This window comes from Galleria mellonella, unplaced genomic scaffold (genome assembly GCF_026898425.1).
Source record: "Galleria mellonella isolate WM207_F2 unplaced genomic scaffold, CSIRO_AGI_GalMel_v1 utg184, whole genome shotgun sequence".
In the NCBI taxonomy this organism is placed as follows: Eukaryota; Metazoa; Arthropoda; class Insecta; order Lepidoptera; family Pyralidae; genus Galleria; species Galleria mellonella.
Window position 1 is genome coordinate 12,418,555 of NW_026442025.1, and position 20,767 is coordinate 12,439,321.

The 20,767-nt window shown below is 33.7% G+C and overlaps 1 protein-coding gene across 8 annotated transcripts in view; it reads right to left on the reverse strand.

Annotated features, from left to right (window-relative positions):
* The window catches only part of LOC113512120 (uncharacterized), a 207,749-nt gene that overhangs the window by 27,383 nt on the left and 159,599 nt on the right, over window positions 1–20,767 (reverse strand). The window contains exon 1 of one of the 8 annotated variants that reach the window (XM_026895904.3): window positions 8,744–8,965. The exons of 6 other annotated variants lie outside the window; for them this stretch is intronic. The gene's annotated coding sequence lies outside the window, so the exon portion shown is untranslated. Of the gene's footprint in view, window positions 1–8,242; window positions 8,593–8,743; window positions 8,966–20,767 lie in introns of those variants that run through there. One more of the 8 variants, XM_052893767.1, reaches the window with a different exon arrangement.

Below are 20,767 nucleotides of genomic sequence, written 5' to 3' on the forward strand. Positions count from 1 at the left end.
TGGCGACCGCAGTTAGACTGGAAATGTTTTAAGAGTAAACGCTGTCGTCTTACCCTCACTTTTAGTTGCCCCTTACGACACCCACAGGAAAGTCAAGGGTGGCCTATTCTACGCGGCAAACTCTACTCTACTCATTCGTGCTGGATAAGTCTCTTTCTTGATTCTTTCATCCATTATTTGCATGACCAAATCAGCATTTAAAAATAAAATAAAAAGTTATTCGAATCGAAATACAAGGTCTACCGATACTAACTGATACAGTGTAACAAATGTACATAGTTACCCAAGATAACTAATCGTTATGTTTAACTGGAAACAATTGAACCGTGGAAAGTGTATAGAAAGTGTGCGCAAGAGTGCATTAACTCAGCCAGTCTTACTTGAGACCATTATATTTTATGAATATGTATAAATATAAGATGTAAACAGCTCTAAATACACTGGACAACGACAGAGTTTTCTACGCTAACATAGTAGTGAAATAAATCAAAGATTTTTTTTTCATTATTCGAACTCAACCGAAGATTTTTTTATATAATTTAAAAGCCAAAATGTAATATTATGAAATGATTTAAAAATTATGTCATTATAGATATTATTCTAAAATTATTTTTCTTTATAATAATTTGAGTGAAGACATTTTATGTAATTTAAAATAAAAACGGAATGATTATAAAATTATTTAAAAATTATGCAATTATTATTTGTTAGTGACTTCAAAAAGAAGCAAGTTCTTCGTCGGATTTTGTTTATTTATGTGTATCTTATGTGATATTTTTGACAATAATGCGCCTGTTTTAATTTTTTTTTGTCTTAGATGGTCTTATACAAATTTACCAAAATTTAAGTTAGATTTTTTTACAAACAAGTAAATTTTGTTCTTCATAAAAAAAAAACAGCAATTTCATATAATGATAGCTAAAAAAATTATTAAAATCTACGCAAAATATACGAAGATAGCGCATACCTACAAATGAACTGAACCTCCCACTTTTGGTAGCCGAATATTTAATTTCGTTTAAAATCCATTGTATTTTAATTAATAGTTAACTATACATTGTGTAATAATTAGATTTGTATTCTATCGCGATTTCCTGCCAATGCCATTGGTAACAACCGAGCATAATAAGCAATGAAGGCTACGCAACAAGAAAACACCCAATTTTTCAGGCTGGCAAGCGTGCAGCGTGCAGTTTCGTATTACGTTCCGTTTTACGGTGCGTATTTGCAAAGCGTTCAATTTCGCAACCCAATGCAATAGGAACGGAACGGAAGCGTTTCCGACAGTAGTGTTGTGCCAATCACATTAATTTAGAGTGCCACTTTTAATCTAAATAAGTCATGATCAATCAATTATCACGATGATTTATTTAAAGTAAAATTCTTAAATGTGTATAAATATAATTTGGAATTCAATATTAACTTTATTTAAATAGATTGATATAATTCCTATGAAATTCAGGACATAGCGTCCTGGCGCCATTGTTAAAGAAGAATTCGCCCCAGATAGTGCTGGGATTAAGGGTTGAAATAAGAAGAAGCGACAGATTCATACAAAAACTCTTTTAAATAGTTATTTTTACAAACTTTTGAACCGATTTTAGGTTCGCAGTTTGGTTATATTTTTTTTATGTTTATTTACCTCATAACTCCGTCAGTTCTAAACCGATTTTGGAAATTCTTTTTTTTTTTATCTGAAAGGACTGACTTATAGTAGTTTAGTTTTTAAATAAAAAAAAAACTCATTTTATCACAATTGAAGTCGGTTTTTTTGGAACACAATCTTTAATTACATTCAATTTGCTACAAAACAAATTAGAAAAAATGGTCCCAGTAAGGGACAATTTTTTTTTTATTGTAATGATTACTTACTTTTAAATTCAAATTGACGGGGTTAGTGACAACAGTTAGAGCAACAGTAGTTACTTATCGAAAGAATACTGTTACGTATCTGATAATCGTGACACAGTTTTGGTTAAATTGAAGATAAGTGTCAACTTTTTAGTCCTACGCTTAGTCATCACAATTCAGTGTCAAATTAAACTATAATATGTTTTTTAAGCAACTTAGGATATAGTAGAGAAATTACAGGGTATCAAGGAGTAACGCCTTAGTCCTCAGGAATCGTAACGCATAGGGGGTATCATGGGCGAAACAGTATACTTTGTTATGTCCATGGTACTGCTCATGTCTATAGGAGACGGTTACCACTTTCCATCAGGTGGGCCGTCAACTTGTTTGCCATTCTAAGTTGTATAAAAATGTAAATTATTATGTATTGAATATGTGAATTATTAATATATATATATATATATATATATATATATATATATATATATATATATATACTACTGTAGGTATTGAAACACAGAATAGTTTAATATACTAGCAATTATTCAGCAGCTTTGTCTACGTGAAGCAGTGTTTAAAGTATGCTTTTTGTTAAGTTAGGATGAAACTTACACATGCACCAAATTTTAAAAAAATATTTTCAGCTATTTAAGCGTGAACAGACTAACATACATCCGAAATATTTCATAGTTATAACATTAGTAGGATTCCGGATAATAAATAATGTCTAAATGATATCTACCTTAATGGGAGACAGACGTGACCGATATGTATGTATGTATGTATATATATCGACCTAAACAATGGAATAATAGGCATTAAATCATTAAGAATTAAATTTTGGTTACGAAACCTCATATAAATCAGTATTATATAGTCAACTAGCAGCTTAACAAAGGAACATAACGATTAGTGACGCTGCCCACCCACGGCACGCTGCGCCGTGAGCGTATGGCATTGACACAGTAAGAGAGCATATACACTAATGCGGTATACGAATCTGAACTGCTTGACACGCAAAATTGGTATGCAATCTAATATGCAATATGCCAGTGATATGCAACGTTGCTAGACTGAGTATTTTTTCTGAATTTTAGGTAAAGATTTGTCTCTTGGAAATTTTCTAGAGATATATAGATTTTTTTGGAAAAAGTTTAATAGTTTTTGAAAGTTTCGAAAAAGTTATTTAAAAGTCTTGTATACCATTTTTCTAATCTATCTATCTATCTATCTATTTAAGAGCTGCGCTCTTGTCAATGGAGCTCTTGCCACTCACTACGATTTTCAGCGAGTCTCTTCACCTCTTGATACGACACGACACCAACTCCTTCCTTGATCTGCTTGATGTAACTATGTCTCGGTCTCCCTCTCCCCCTCCTTCCTTCTATCTTACTTTTTATTACAATGTTCATAAGTTCGTCGTGTCGTATCAACTGTCCCAACATTTTTCCCCTTCTGTCCTCAATAGTTCTAATAATTTGTCTTTTTTCCTTAACCCTAAGCAGGACCTCCTCATTGCTAATTCGTGCTCATGCCATTTTTCTAATAGTGTAATAAAATAGCATTGATTTAGTAAAATGAAGGCCAAAATATGAAATGGTTTTATTTATATCGTTCACAGTAGTGATTGAGTGGTTAATTGGTAAAAGGAAATCGTATAATTTTAGAGAAAAAGAAACTAAATTTGAGAAGAGAAACAAAACAAAATGCACCCAGCAATACTACTAATAGATCAACCATAACCATAGCTACCCATTAACACCATGGCTGGCACTGGTGAGTACGCATTTTCCCCATGAGATAAGTGGTATAATAATAGACTCCCCATTATTATACCATTCTGACCAAGCTTGATATATGGTTTTATTTCTAGTTTTTCTTCACACCGCAATATTGTGTTCCCTTAGTAACAAGACCAATTTGCCCTCTGTAATATACTAGTTTTGTGACACATTGAGGATTAAAAAAAGTGGAGACCATGTTGATTTTTTTATACAACTTAGAACTTTTAGCTGTGTACAAAAGTCGATTGCTTGGGTATCTCTGTCCCATTCGTGTTTCTACCGTGAAGCAGATATGTTTGCATAGCTGTGTTTCGGTTAAAAGGCAATGTGACAGTGAATTTACAGGGTACAGAGTCATAACACCTTAGTCCTCCATGGTACTGCTCATGTGTATAGGCAACGGTTACCACTTTCCATCAGGTGGGCCGTCAGCTTGTTTGCCATTCTAATTTGTATAAAAAAAAAACCATAAGAGAGGTTGTCCTAAAATTCCTACGAAATAACGGATTTCGTACATTTTATAAGTATCTTTTTTATGATACTTAAAATGGCAAACAAACTAATAGTCCGCCTGTTGAACTGGTGATCATCAGTCGATCTGTAAGTCATAGATCTTAAACAGCACAATGGATATCAGAGCATTCCGTGATGCTGATGGTACCTCTCATGTGTTGCCATTCCATTTCATCTTAACAAATACATGGATGCAATTCTTGCTTTGTCTATATATCGCATTGACCATCGGATGTACTGCGGCTTGGCATTGAAGGCAAGGCCCACTTAGGTAACGCACCATTTTCTGGCAGCTCCACACAATGGCCATTATGGTAATATAAATTATTTCGAAACTATTACAAATGTAACTGTTTTATTGAATTTTGTACAGTCATCATGATCATTTGGGCTTCTCATTATCCATAATTTTGGTTTTTACTTTGGCTTGGACCGATCACAATGGAGAATCAATGTTCACTCCCTTTGTCCCAACTAGGGCGTATATATCACTGCTGAATAGCTCTCCTTTTTTTTATTAGCATAAGAAATAGTCTTAAATCAATCAAATCCATTGCTTACTGTTTTATATAAAAGGTCAACATTCTATCTATTGGGGTTAACCCTATATTGCAACTATGTTTTCTTTACCCGTGATACGATATAGAGCAAGTTATGCGTAGACTGAATAACGGACGGTAAGAGTTTTGTAAATAATAGGAATGGTCGTGCCTCTACTAATGAAAATAAATACTCGAATGGTAGGTGTCACATGCATATTAATGGTAAACGAATTACACAAAATAATTCTTATCAACGAACCAATGATCATATAATGTCCACACACAATATTACGTCTGCCGTTTTGGATATTTTAAAGTTTTCTAGTGATACAGGTCTTTCTATAGAGTCTACAAAAGTGTATAATCCAAAAATTATTTTGAAAATTCTGAAATTCACACTTGGGTTTTGTCTGGAAATTCTTGGACCATTGTCAACTGTGATTTGACTGAGCTCTCGTAGTCACAATATAAAGTAACTACATTCAAATCCATAGTAATACGTATAGCAAAGACAGGAGTATATAAGCCGATTAGGTATGTGAGGTCGGAGGTGATATATAAACCAATTTCTTCAGTTAACTAAATTACAGATGCTTCGTAGTGTTATTTGTTGGCTATACTGTTTCTACAAATAAACAATTTCCTCTTGTCAATGGCTTTAATCCAAATCCTTGTATTTTTTTTTAATTGGCGATAATGGTGTGGTAACCCCTATAATCTAAGAGGACATATTTAAGACTAGTTTCTAAGTGATTACATATTTTTTTATCCATTGTCCTCTATGAACAACGAAACTCATAGAATCAAAAGATTTGAATTGTTTATGGCTCTAAGATCAGATTCGTCGATCAATGCATGTTTAAAGTTATCGCTCAAGGATATATCAGCAATAGAGCAGATACTGTTATCATTCATTGTCAAAAATATGTGGCTGATACCTAAATTCTAATCTTATCAAACTTGCATCAAAGACTTGCTTCAAACTGTATTCCGTCATGAAATATATTACTAAAGATGTATTTATATGCTAATGCGTATATGAGTAAGGGCAAAATGTTTTGTCTTGTAGAAAGATTGGATTGGATAAAATAATGACGAAACTGATATACAAAGCGACCGTAGAAGGATGTAGATACTGGAGTTGGCTCTATCTACCATAATTAGGTAAATCGTATATAGAATAGTAATAAATACTTACTAGAATTGGCAAATACACTTAAAACAAGTAATGAAGCATGAGATATATTTGCGGATAGATTTTTTTTATACAACTTAGAATGGCAAACAAGCTGACGGCCCACCTGATAGAAAGTGGTAACCGTCGCCTACCGTCGAGTACCGTGGACATAACAGAGTATACTGTTTCGCTCATGATACCCCCCATGCGTTGCCATTCTTGAGGACTCAGGTGTTACTCCTCTGTACCCAGTAAATTCACGCCATATCCTACCCTTCAAACCGAAACACAGCCACGCAAACACTTCACTGCTTTCTGCTTCACGGTTGAAACACGAATGGGACAGAGGTACCCAAGCAATCGACTTTTTTACAAAGTCTCCCATTGACTCTCGATCTTTTCCACCTGCTTCGTAAGAAGTTTCCTGGTTTGAATAGCCAGATATATCTGAATTACAATATTTTTTTATATCTATATTTTTTTCTTCAATTTATACCTCGGTAAGAACTGGGATACTTTTTAAATTGGCTCAGTTTAGGATGTTTAAGGTTTCTCTAATATTACTCATAGCATATTGTTTTCAAATTTGACAACTAAGCGGGAAAAAGCCGAATATAAACTAAAACCCTATACCAAATCGCCTGTGTAATAGACTAATATGCGATTGTGATCGGAAATACTTATGTCCAGAAGTAGGACGTTAATGAGTCGGTGACTTGTTATGATGACATCGACGATGGTACTGATAGTGGTGATGATGATGATGATGATAATGTATAAAAGTAATGTTAACAGCGAAACTGAATAGCAGCCGATGAAAGCAACGACTGAGAACGTAAGTTCGCACGTTTTTATTCCAACGGTTTAAAGGATGGTTTACACTTGATCACTATATAAAATGTTACAATGTATGTTTTGCTACTTATACCTATACTAATAGATAAAGCAGAAGAGTCATTTGTTTGTTTGAACATAGCAATCTCTGAAACTACCAGTCGGATTCAAAAAATTAATTTTGCATTTGATAGCTAATTTCAATATGACGGTAGAACTACACGCGAAGTCACAGGATACAACTAGAATCCTCTATATTTTGTTAGCTATCATCGTAAGTACATTAAGGCACCATTCAATAAGCCATGCCTGAGGCCTTCATCAATAAGGATCTTCTAGGCCCTCCTAATTGGGAAGGCTAGGTAGAGGCCTCGGGGTAATCCCCTTTGCCCCGGCTTTAATTTCAACAATTTCTACCCCCGGGTTATTGATTACAAACCTCTTCTAATGTTAGATGAGGCGTGGTTCATGTATAACGAAGATGGTCTAGAAACAATTGACATTAGAGGGCGCTACCTTCACACCAGTACTGGCAGACGTTATCATTTATCACTGATTTGGAGTTTTAATACAGTACCTATAGTTTCAAGTAATGTATTGTACCTACTTAGATTTAGAAATGATAAGTAATTAATTAATTATTTTTATATTTTAAATTGATAAAAATCACTGATAAAAATACTCCAACATATTTGATCATATAGCTTTTTTATGCATATACAATATTATTAAATAGGGATATAGTAACTATCTCATTATAAATTTAATATTTATTTATCTATTTTAATACATACATAAAAGTCTACGCTAATCTCCGACCCGATTTTAATGAAATTTTGTACATATATATTGTTCGCTCCAACTTGAGAAATAGATTAGATTTTATCCCGATAAGAAAAAATTGATCCGATAAGAGGTAGTGGCAGTAAGATACATATCTTACTGCCACTACCTCTATATTATATTAAAAAAAAATTGTCAATGAAAGTAAATACGCAAAATTGATGGAGGCAGTTGTAAAATTGTATAACTGCTGTTCTCTAAGACTAGTCCTCTATTATTTTCCTATATTTAATAAAAAATAATAATTATAATTTAATACTCTAATCGACTTTCGAATTATGTAGTTTTGTGCAGAATAAAAAGAAATTGGAATATAATTTTAAAAAAATTATATTATATATATATTCAACAATGTAAAATGGGCCTAATAACACCATAGTCTGCAGTTTATAGTGAGTAGCGACTATCTGTTGAGCCCACTTCGCTCAGTTTAACGGAACAAGACGTGCCAGTATTTACATCAATTGCTTTTAAACGGTACCTATACCTTACGCTGATTGTTATTGTAGGTACAATATTATATATATATATATATATATATATATATATATATATATATTGTCCTAGATCCTTTGCTTTATGTAAATAATTAGATGTTATATTAATAAGAAATTATGTTTTAAATTTATTTTAAAATGTTATATATTTAGGATTGCTTACTGAGTTGACACTATATATTATATTAGTGACACACATACTTAATATTGACTTGGCTCCCTTTTCCACATTTATGTTTTTGATGGTAGGTATATATCTTGTATTATACCGAATCAGTTTTAGTGTTGTACAAAATTGAACTCATTGCCGTTCAGTCAGATTACAAAATTGTACTACGCCACTGTCTTTTCCAATTGGAAAGAAAACATTTATAAAAAGACACGCGTTAGATATTTGCATTAGCCAAGTTGAAGCTTGATTAAATATCATTTCCTTAATTACATTTCACTCTACAATTCTAAGTATTTCTCGCATTACAAATGTTAAAACGCGAGTCGTGTTAAAGTCGACATTAAGTGATTTATTTGTTTACGCTTTCCTTTTTTTTTTATGAAATCAAGTGTAAATGTCACATGTATGTGAATATCCATGAATGAATAGCAATATACGTAGTCTAAAACCAACGATAAACTGTGAATTTTTTTTTCCAATTTGTAACTTTATTTGTAGAAACTAAAAGTTCCTTTTTAAGTAAACATTACCAAAATTTTAGATAAAGAAATGTATTTTTCTACAATATTCACGTCACTATTTCACAGCACAACACTAAAACTAACTTAACACTAAACAATGTTTGTACTAAAAACACGAGAACTCAAAACGTAAAGAAAAACCTAGAGTATTTAAAAAAAAATTTAACAGTATTTTTAAATTAAGAAACGGTAATGGAATTTCGCGGGTTTTTTAACGCAGTTATCGCTGACGAGGTCGCGCGAAGACTGCCAGACTTTACGGTGAAGTACGCGGTGGCGTGTTGTAAAGCGGTGTCTGATAGTGTACGGAGGCCTTAATTGGCATTGATATTTTTTTTTTAAAGAGTAACACACATGTAACCTTTTTGGGATATACACGAAACCCGTGTGGGTCGTGCATATGTAGGAGTGAAGTAACAGTACTCACTTTTTTTATAATATTATATTTAATTATAAATTCATGAAGTATTTATATATTCCAAAAAACAGCAATATTCATAATATTAATACTAGATTTAAAGACAAACTTGCTGTCCCCAAGTATCGTTTAGAAAAAGTTAATAGGTCTTTTATGGGAATAGGTATAAAAATTTACAATAAGATACCAAAGGATATGTTGGAATTACCCTTAAATAAATTCAAAACATCTGTTAAATCATATTTACTGAGCAAAGCCTATTACTCACTAAACGATTACTTGAATGACGAGTGTGCATGGCAATAGTTGTTCATGCACTGAATTTTCATTTAATGTTAGACATAGACACCTATATAAATATACATTGTAAATAAACTGGCTTTAAAAAAAAAAGTAATTCAATTGAGTTTCTTGCCAGTTCTTCTCAATTGGATCTATATACCGAACTGGACGGTAGGGTAAATATAAAATTATAATGTAAAAATTTGACGTTCATAAGCGGCTAAAATGTCCTACATGAATAAATGATTTTTGAATTTGAATTTGAATTTATGTCTTCTAAAAATAATTACCGTATGTGATTTTAAAGAATTAGTTTTAGGTATAATGATGTAAGAGGCGACTAAGGGAGGGCGAAAGATGGGCAGCTGCGTCCCTCTTAAAACATCTCTAAAAGCCTAACTGCGGTTGCCAACCTGCCTGCCAAGTGTGACAACTACTGGCAGAACTCCTTTTATAGGGAAGGCTTATGTCCAGACGTGGACAGTTAACGTTTGAATTAATAATAATAATAAATTATTTTATAATACGTTATGGTAGCAAGTAAAAAAAAACTATCGATCCGGCCCGCCTTGTGTAGATGGAATTCTCTAAAATAATAAATATAGCCTATGTTAGGTAAAATAAAAAGTGTAAAAGATTTTACAAAATTGATTGAGTATTATTTTATGCTATATTAATAATTTATACATTACAAACAAACAAACAAACAAACAAATCTTTCTTCTCTATATTATTAGTATAGATAAATACATATTTATAGTGCCAAAGTAAAATTTTATCCAATATACCTTTAATAGGCGTGTGCATTAATATTGCATTATATATAATAAATATGTTATAATGCAATATGCTGTTGGTGTTCTTTTAAATAAATAAATAAATATTTAATTTAATAAAACTCACTCAAAGACCATATTATAAAATTAATTTTTTGAATAACTTCTGGTCATAATTTAATAACTAAATGTAATGTACAGATAAATACAATGTGTAGTTCAAAAGTATTTATTTAAATTAGTTTTATTAAGGTATTTTATTAAATATTGAATAAAACTAATTTAAAAAGTACATTATAAAATTATTTTTTGATTAACTTCTGGCAACTAGCAAACTAGCAGACAAAAGAAAAAAAATTAAAATAAGAACACGATAGCAACCTGTGCTTTGATACGATGCCTACTTTAGCGTCAAATTATACCTACGTATTTATAATACACAATATCAGATCTATATTATAATAATTTCTCCAACAATAAAAGATAAGATTTTTTTTTTAAATTACTATAATTAATTTTATCGGAAATAATACCTTTTTTATTGATACTTAATATATTTACGATATGCAAATTAATTGCTGTATAAAAAAATTCAAAAGTCACGTAAAAGTTTTGTATTAAAGATGGAAAATGAATGAGCTGAGGCGCGCAGTCAGCCTCGCGCTCGCGTCACAGCCGCTCATGATTAAGCCTAACTGCGGTTGCCAATCCGTCTGCCAAGCGTGGCAACTACTGGTAAACCCCCTAAGGGGAAAGGAAGGGATTGTTAGTAATGAGGTCTAATAGCCCTATTGCTAGAAATATACCCTCTCAGGTCAACCTCCACGCGGTTTCCCCTGCAACCATCATGGTGGGCTAACTGACCTACATTCACTCTCACCTAACATCTCTCACTGGCGCCCCGCCAGTGTATACCGATAGCGCGGGCGGGGTTACCATTCCATTATCACCCATTAAAAAACCCCTTAAGGGGGAAGCTTATGTTCAGCAGTGGACAATTAAAGGCTGGTATGATGATGATGATGTGGTAAATTATCCATGTCTCCCTGGAGCCTCGCCAGCGTATACCGTTAGCCCAGTTGGAGTTACCATGCCATTATCACACATTTAGTAACTCATCTCATCGCACACTTTTTTCTTTTACATGCGGCTCACCTTATGGTAAGTGACTACCGCCGCCCATGATCACTCACAACACCAACAGCATTGCAGGTGTGCTACCGGCCTTTTAAAAAGGAATATGCTCTTTTCTCGAAGGTTATGTTGTTGTATCCGTTCGGAAATACTGCTGCTGGAAGTTGATTGCAAAAAGTGGTTGTGCGTGGAAGAAAGTGCCTTGAAAAACGCACGGTGGAAGACCGCCACTCGTCCAGATGGTTGGAATGAATTTTTTCACTTAGATTAGGTACAGAAATTTAATATAAAAATCTTGACTGAGTCCTCAGGAATGGTAACGTATGGGGGAGTATCATGAGCGAAACAGTATACTCTGTTATATCCATGGTACTGGTCATGTCTATAGGCGACGGTTACCACTTTCCTTCAGGTGAGCCGTCAGCTTGTTTGCCATTCTAAGTTGTATAAAAAAAAATTCAAAATTGAGTATGAACATTAAAGTCATCATTAATCATCGTAAAATTACAGCAATGATTAAAATTAACCAGTACTTTAATGGAATATCGATTATAAAATCACCAATAGCCATGCGCGCGTTTCTAAATCGATTACAATCTAACTGTACGTTCATTATGAACGTCTTTCATATATCACCAGAGGGAGACTTTGTACAAGAGTCGTTTGCTTGGGCACCTCTGTTCCATTCGTGTTTCTACTGTAAAGCAGTTGAAAGATAGATAGATAAACTTTTTATTTAAGCCATTTATGACACACGTAAATTAACAAATGAGTTTATACAATCAAATTATTTACACTTTTTTAAATAAGAAACAAAAGATAAAATACGAAAATATGGTTTCGCCATGTGTGTCGCAGTGACCCAAATAGGCTACAGCTCAGTGACAGTTTTGCTTAAAAGCAAAGCACTGATTTTCAGCTGCAGCCTGAAGTTAGGCTACACGGACGCGTGCAACAAACCCAGAGTGTAACCTGTGTAACCAATTTAACAGCCAAAGATAAAATTGTATTATATAGATACATACTTACATAAATGATGCATAAATAATATATTTCATTAATTAATTAAATATACAGTATAAATAATTCACCACAATAATTATTATGTTGAAAGCAGTCGCTACCAGGCGACCAACCCAAGTTTTTGCTTCGTTAATAAATGCTACTTTAATAACTTTTTAAAAATTGATTTGGATGCAGCTAGTCTCATTGGAGGGGGTATGTTATTCCAGCATTTAGTCGCCTGGTGGCGAAAACATCCGGTAAAAGCGACTGTCCTATGGATATGAACCACCAACGGGGGCCGTGTAGATCGAGACACACTACATCCATAATAGTTGTTGAAAGTCTGAAATTTGAGTTTTGTGTATAGATATTCAGGGGATTTAAATTTTAGAAGATCAAACATAAGTACAGCAAGGTGCAATCGTCTACGTGAGTCCATATTCAACATAGATGCTTCATTCAAATATGGTGTAATGTGACTACGATGAGAAACTACAAAGAAAAAGTGACAGCACGCATTCTGTTGTCAACGCAGTTGTGTTTTTATAGTTGTGTTTCGATTTGAAAGGTGGAATATGGCAGTGAATTTACTGGGTACGGAGAAATAACACCTGAGGGGTATCATGGGCGAAACAGTATACTTTGTTATGTCCATAGTACTGTTCATGTCTATAGGCGACGATTACCACTTTCCATCAGGTGGGCCGTCAGCTTGTTTGTCATTCTAAGTTGGATAAAAAAAACGTCCACGTGTAAAAGCTAGATAGTTAACACATTCAATGTTCCGATATTAATATACGTGATGATAACTATACAAAAGCCATACAATGTCATACATATTTAATTATTGGCAGCCTCGCGAACGGTCAAGGTTCAAGAGTTGTATTGATCCGCTATATTTAGTGTTTGTATACCGAATATATTATTATTTTTTAAATTTCACTAAAATTCTCATCTCCCCTCTTAAGGAGAGGAGATGGCAACTAACCCCCGGCAGAAGCACAGTCGGCCGGGGTTCAGGGCCCCAGGGAGAGAAACCGGCGTACAATGCGGGCAGAATCTATATTATTATTATTATTATCGATTTTATTCGCTTATCATCAGGTGAGCCGCATGCTTGTATGCCAACTCAATAGTATAAAAAAATATAACTGATTTAAAAAACAACGAAAAAAGTATGTATATATATATATATATATATATATATATATATATATATATATATATATTAAAGATAAAGTATTAATTTTATACTTAATATGTTAAGCTTTTTATGCTAAAAAATTTTAAAAATATTTTTTTTTTAAATACTTTCTCCTTTCGGGTTCTCGAGGTTGACTGGAAGAAATCCCTTTAAGGGATAAGTCCGCCTGTGTACATTTTGGTACAATCTTATATCTATATTATAAGTGATTGTACTAAAACGTATAAATAAATAAACAAATAATCAAGCAAAGAATTTAGTTGTGACGATATTAAATTGAGAATATGGCTTGAAAAAATTACTTTGGAATTAACTAAAATGTCGCTTAACATATACACAAATAAGACAAAACGAATTGAGAGTTTTCTCCTTTTAAGTCCCTTAAAGTCACAGCCGCTCATGATTAAGGGTCCCGGATGGTACTGAAATTAGTTGAGCTTTTTATACCAAATTACACGTAAATTAGAGCGGTAGTTGTTACATTAAAATATAATGTGTGCTTACGAAGCTTTTAATAATAAAACCGCTGATATGATGATGTGCTAAATTAAGACATAACCTATTTGCGTACCAAATTTCATTCAAATCTGTTCAGTACTTTATGTGTGAAAGAGTAACAATCACCGTCCTAACAATCCATCCTAACAAATTTTCGCGTTTATCTCATTAATAGGACAATAAGGATTAAACATTCTTAATTGAGAGGCAAAAGTTAGACATTCCAGCAAGTTACCTCTATGTTCCATTTGTCTGCTAGATGAACTGTCACATCTGTCTGTTTACTGTATATCTATCTATCTATTTATTGTACGGATAATCTGGTAGTATTGTTTTATTGTTACCCTATTCCCTTTGGCCGCAACAGAATATCGGTGCTTTGCTCTTTTGAGGGCGAAGCAATAAACTGAGTTGTGACCATTTTGTATTGCTATGGCACACGCACAAACGAAAAATTGTATTTAGCTTTATGTATTTTTTTAATCATTTTTTTCATCATATTATCTCGCTTTTTATGTATGTCAATATACATATGTTGTAATTTGTGTGCTGTAAGTAATGCAAATAAATTATCTATCTATCTATCTATCTATTTAACAAATAATAATAATAAATCAATTATTAATTTAATATATACCAAATGTAAAACAAGTCAAGCAATTCTGTTATTCCCCTTGCGAGTAATAGTCGTGAATGTAACGCCACCGTCACGCGCCGTGCATTACTCTCGGCATTCGAAGGGTACTTCCCGGCATTTTATGTTCAATGCGTGATATGCCGATATTGCTCTCTCGTATAATTGAAGGTTGTGAGTATATATTCACGACGTAATCTCCGAAGTGTTAGTCAGAGGTGTTTATTTAGACATAAGGTCGTCGTATGTGAAACATTAAATTATTCAAATTCAAGATGTCATTTTTTTTTAATGGGTGATAATGATATGAGATGCGTCCGTCCGTCCCGTCTGCGTGATCGGTATACACTGGCGAGGCACCAGTGGGAGATGATAGATGAGGATGAAAACAGGTCAGTTAGCCCATCCTGACGAATTCGACTAGAATTAAGCACGATTTTTTCCAAGGGGAACCAAGTGGAGATCGACCTGACACGGTATATTGCTAGTACTGGGGTGATTTGACCCCATTACTAACAATCCCTTTCCCCCCAGATATTCATTGTTTACTATCATATCAGCCGTCAATTTTCCATTGCTGAATATAACCTCCCCTATATTCTTGGGGGAAAGGGGATTGTTAGTAATGGAGTTTGACAGCCCCATTGCTAGCAATATGCCTTATTAGGTCGACCTCCAAGTGGTTCCTCCTGGAAACCATCGTGAACAATTCTTGTTGAATTCGTCACAATGGGCTAACTGACCTACTTCATCCTCACCTATCATCCTTCACTGGTGACCCGCCGGTGTATACCGATAGCGCGGGTGGGGTTACCATTCCATTATCATCCATTAAAAAAAAAGCCTCTCCCATAAATAGGGATTTGCAAATTGGAATACGCATACTATATGGGATGGGAAAGAACATATGATGGTTTTTTACGCCGTTCAATAAATATATCTTGCTTAAACGAAGTCAGCGGTAAAACAATTAACGAAAATGGGGGTAAACAGTGTCATACGTAATAATATTAAAAAGAGGAATGTTTTGATTGTTTGTTTGTTGTTCAAACTATTCAAACGACCTTAAAAATTTTTCACATATAAAAACCTGTCCACTGCTGAACATAAGGGGAGGTATTGCCAGTAATTGGCACACTTAGCTCGCGGATTGGCAATCGCAGTTGGGCTTTAATGATGTATTAATAGCTACTGCTCATCCCTCGACCTATGGTTTTTTCTTTTGGATGAAAATTCTTTTGAATGAATGAATATACTTTATTTGCATTATACAATATAGGGAATAAGCAAGACAATTTACAAACACAACGATACAATTGTATAAGTACAGTAAGGCCGAAGGTCTTTTCATACCCGAAAGATATTTATTCAAAATCAATTCAATGGTTTAATTTTAAAATTAAAATAATTATTTTGCCACAACTGAAGTCATATTTTTTTTGTGAAAATGAATCTTATATATATATATATATATATATATATATATATATATATATATATATATATATATATATATATATATATTCTTTACTGCACTTAAACAATATATTCGACAATTAGTTTAACAACTTGTTAGCAAGGGAGGACTTATCTCTGAAAGAGATCTCTTCCAGCCAACCCAGTGTAGTTAGAGAGAAAATGATTTAATTTGGGTAATCCAGTGCAGAAAAGGTACCAGTGAAAATATTGTAAATACATCAAATATATAATAAATAAATAAATAATATTTTTTTAATAGTTAATTATAACCAAAAACGAATAAACTGTAATTTCACTGTCACAACAGATATTACGGTAGTGAAAGGCTAAAACAAGCTTTTCAAAGCAAAACCTCAGAGCATAGAGGTGAACAAAACATACAACTTTTGTGAAGTCCATTTATTTTTATTTATTTATTTATTCATTAGTACAAATATGTGTACATAGCGGACTTAATGCTAAAAGCATTCTCTCCCAGTCAACCATAGGGAAGTGTCAGAATACTCGAATGCGGTACTACTAATTATTGATATACATACATACTAAAATTACATATATAAACGAATAAATATATATGAATAACAAATATACTTACACATATATGATATATACTATATTATACACAAATTTGGGTATAATATAAAGAACTTATTGCTCGGATAAAAATAAAAAGTGAGCGTGAACGCTTTTTTTGAAAGACGGTTTAGTCCATTTAATTAGATTATTTCTTAATTATCTAATTAAATGGACTAATGGAATCTCATAGAATTAAATTATTTCTTAGTATTATTATCATATATTGTTACTGTAATTGTAAATTAATCCTCATTGTGGTTTTACACCGCTCTTAGTCAAGACATTTGATCCTGTCTATACAAGATTGTTTATAATTACCATGTCCTAGACGATGGGCTTGAGAATAACCTTCCTTCATTGGGGGAAGGGATTTTTGTTCATGCGGAGTGTCAGTCCTATTGCTAGCAAAATACCCTGCCAGGTCGACCTCCACGTGGTCTCCCTTCGGAAACCATCGTGCTGAATTCCAGGTGTATTCATCACGGTGGACTAACTGATCTGCCTTTTCATTATCACCTATCATGTCTCACTGGTGCCCGTTCAGCGTATACCGATAGCGCAGGCGGGGTTACGTCTTTATTCCAAGATATTTAACTGTATTAAACGTTACAAGGTAATTGAATTTTTGCGACACGCAATGCAACGGTATTGCCAAGTGCGGGTTACGCTTGACTGTCAAAGTTACACGATATATTGTATGACATACATCAATACGCATAATGATTGATGATTTTTTTTTTATGTAAGCAACACAGAATGACTGCATAATGTTATTGACTTGGGCAGTAGAAATAACATTATCTTGAGATAAATCCCTGGTCACACAAACATTCATGGGAATGAAACAAGCTGACCAATTAGCAAAGGAAATGGCAAAGCATGCTCAAATGGGGGGAAAGGGATTGTTAGTAATGGAGACTGAGAATCCCATTGCTAGCAATATACCCAACCAAGTCGACCTCCTCGCGGTTCTCCCTGGAAACTATCATGGTTAATTCCTGATGAATTCATCATGATGGGCTAACTGGCCTGTTTTCATTCTCATCTATCACCCTTCACTGGTGCCTCGCCAGCGTATCCCGTTAGCGCAGGCGGGGTTACCATACCATTTTCAACAATAAAAAAAAGCATGCTCAAATAGGATCAGAAACTTATCGTGGCATGCCTCGAAACCTAAAGCTCGGATACCTTAAATTCGAAAGCTTAAAAACAGCAAATAATAGTTGGTTCTTGTTGCCAGGATTAAATCACACGAAAGCCTTCAATTTTCAGAAAATGACTCTAAAAAATTAATTGTTTTGAGAAAAAATAATGTGTGTATTAATAGGAGCTCTCACTGGACACTGTAAACTAAACAAGCACACGACCCAAGTAGGTTTATGCCCAAAAAGTGTTTGCAGATTTTGTCACATTGAGGAAAGAACCTCTTATTCTGTATATGGTATATATAATTATCATTACATATGTTTTTTTTTAATGGGTGAAAATGGAATGGTAACCCCGCCAGCGCTATCGGTATACGCTGGCAGGGCACCAGTGATAGATGATTGGTAAGGATGAAGGCAGGTCAGTTGGCACATCATGAAAAGTTAAACAAGAATTAACCATGATGGTTTCCAGGGGGAACCACGTGGAGGTCGACCTGACAGGGTACATTGCTAGCAACAGGGTTATAATAACCCATTACTAACAATCTCTTTCCCCTCATTGCATACGTATCTATATAGTTTCCCTTTTATTTTTCAAAGTACCGCCACCAAATATCTCTGTTTGCTCCATGGTTGACTTGAAAAGAACATGTTTAGATAGTTACATGATATATTGTGTGACATACATACATACACATTGTAATTATCTATATGTACTTCACATACGTATTTTCATTTTAAAGAAAATTAATACAGAGATATCCAGAAGAAGGCGAACACAGCATAACATCAACAAGAATAGTTTAAAAAAGTACAATATGGCGCATAAAAGAATCATTATATGCGGTAATCAGTTTCTAAATAAAATAACCTCGCACACCGTCTTATAACTGAATACAGGTAGTAATTCTCTATTGTAATCACTTAGATGCAACGGTGAAAGTGCATTTATGTCGAGGCCTTGCTCGCTATGTAATGTAACATTCTTCTAATATAAAATTTTGTATACGTTAATTATTATAAAATAAGTAACCAGAGGAAGACTTTGTACAAAAGTCGATTGCTTGGGTACCTCTGTCCCATTCGTGTATCTACCGTGAAGCAGTTGTGTTTGCATGGCTGTGTTTCGGTTTGAAGGGTGGGATATGGCGTGAATTTACAGGGTACAGAGGAATAACACCTGAATCCTCAGGAATAGCAACGCATGGGTGGTATCATGGGCGAAACAGAATACTCTGTTATGTCCATGGTACTTCTCATGTGTATAGGCGACGGTTACCACTTTCCATCAGGTGGGCCGTCAGCTTGTTTGCCATTCTAAGTTGTATAAAAAAAAAGTAAAACTTTAAAATTACTTGCTGATTCAAAATGTTTTATCAATAGAATATTTATTTATTTATTCTTTATTGCACAATAAAACTTTGTACAAGTGGTAAAAACATTAGGTAAAAACAGAAAGCGTATGAAGGGGCAAAATAAAATGTGGTGAAAAATATGTGACATAATTATAGCAACATACTGAAATATTTATATATATAATTTTCAAAATAGTTCTTTGTTAATAGTTATAATTATATCATCACGTCAGACTTTAATTGTCCACTGCTAAATTCCTCTCCTTTGGGGGGTTTCGCCAGTAGCTGCCACTACAGGCAGGCGAATTGGCAACCGCAGTTAGGCTTTGGAGATGTTTTAAGACGGACGCTGCTGCCTATTCGTCGACCACTAAGGTCCCTTAGTCACCTCTTACGACAACCACGGAAAAGGTAAGATGCAGCCCATTCTACGCTGGGACCACACGGCTAATAATAGTTATAAATCTGTCGGAAATTCATACTTAGATTCTTGTATATAATGGATACTAATAGGTAAAAAAAATGGCCTTGTGGTCCTTCCTTTCCGTGAGCGTCGTAAACTACTAAGGGAGGGCGAGGGATGGGCAGCAGCGTTTCTCTTAAAACATCTCTAAAACCTGTCTGCGTTTGCCAATCCGACTGCCTAAAGTAACAACTACTGGAAAAACCCCCCAAGGGGAAGGATTTTTGTTCAGCAGTCGACAGTAAAAGGCTGGTATGATGATATATACCTAATAATAATACAAAAAAAAAAAATATTGGAATACATATTAATATCTATAAATGTCAGTTTGTATGTTTGTTCGCTGTCTCTTAATACTGTATAAAACAATAAATTATCATGAAATTAGTACATAGTTTATTAGTACATCCGTAATTCGGATCACGCAGACAAGGTTGCAAAAAAAAAATTAAAAACTAGTATAAAATAATTACGCCCTTGGAGCATTATCTTGGATAATGTAACTACAGGTATAAAGATAATATAAGTCCAAATTGGTATTTAATACATAATAGATTATATATTAATTAGTAGTACAATTTACGCTATCACCAATACGATATATAGATACCTAATCTTATATATAAAATTCTCGTGTCACGGTGTTTGTTACCAAACTCCTACGAAACGGCTTTACCGATGTTTATGAAATTTTGTGTGCATATTGGGTAGGTCTGAGAATCGGCCAACATCTATTTTTCATACCCCTCAAAGAAAAGGGTGACCCACCCCAAAAAAAATTTTTTTTTTATTTTTTTTTACAATTTTTTCCATATTTATTTTATTATGATTTAGTATTGAAAAATACATACAACCTCAAATTTTCACCGTTCTACGATCAACTCCTGTTTTTTAATCGCGATTTTTATATTCCGCAATAGGGTTGCAAGATGGCAATCCAATATAATAATTGTAGTACGAGAAATTTTCATGTATAGTTCTAAAAATAATGTATATGGTAAAACAACGTTTGCCGAGTCAGCTAGTATTGATATAAAAGATTTCGTGGAATAAACAATGCG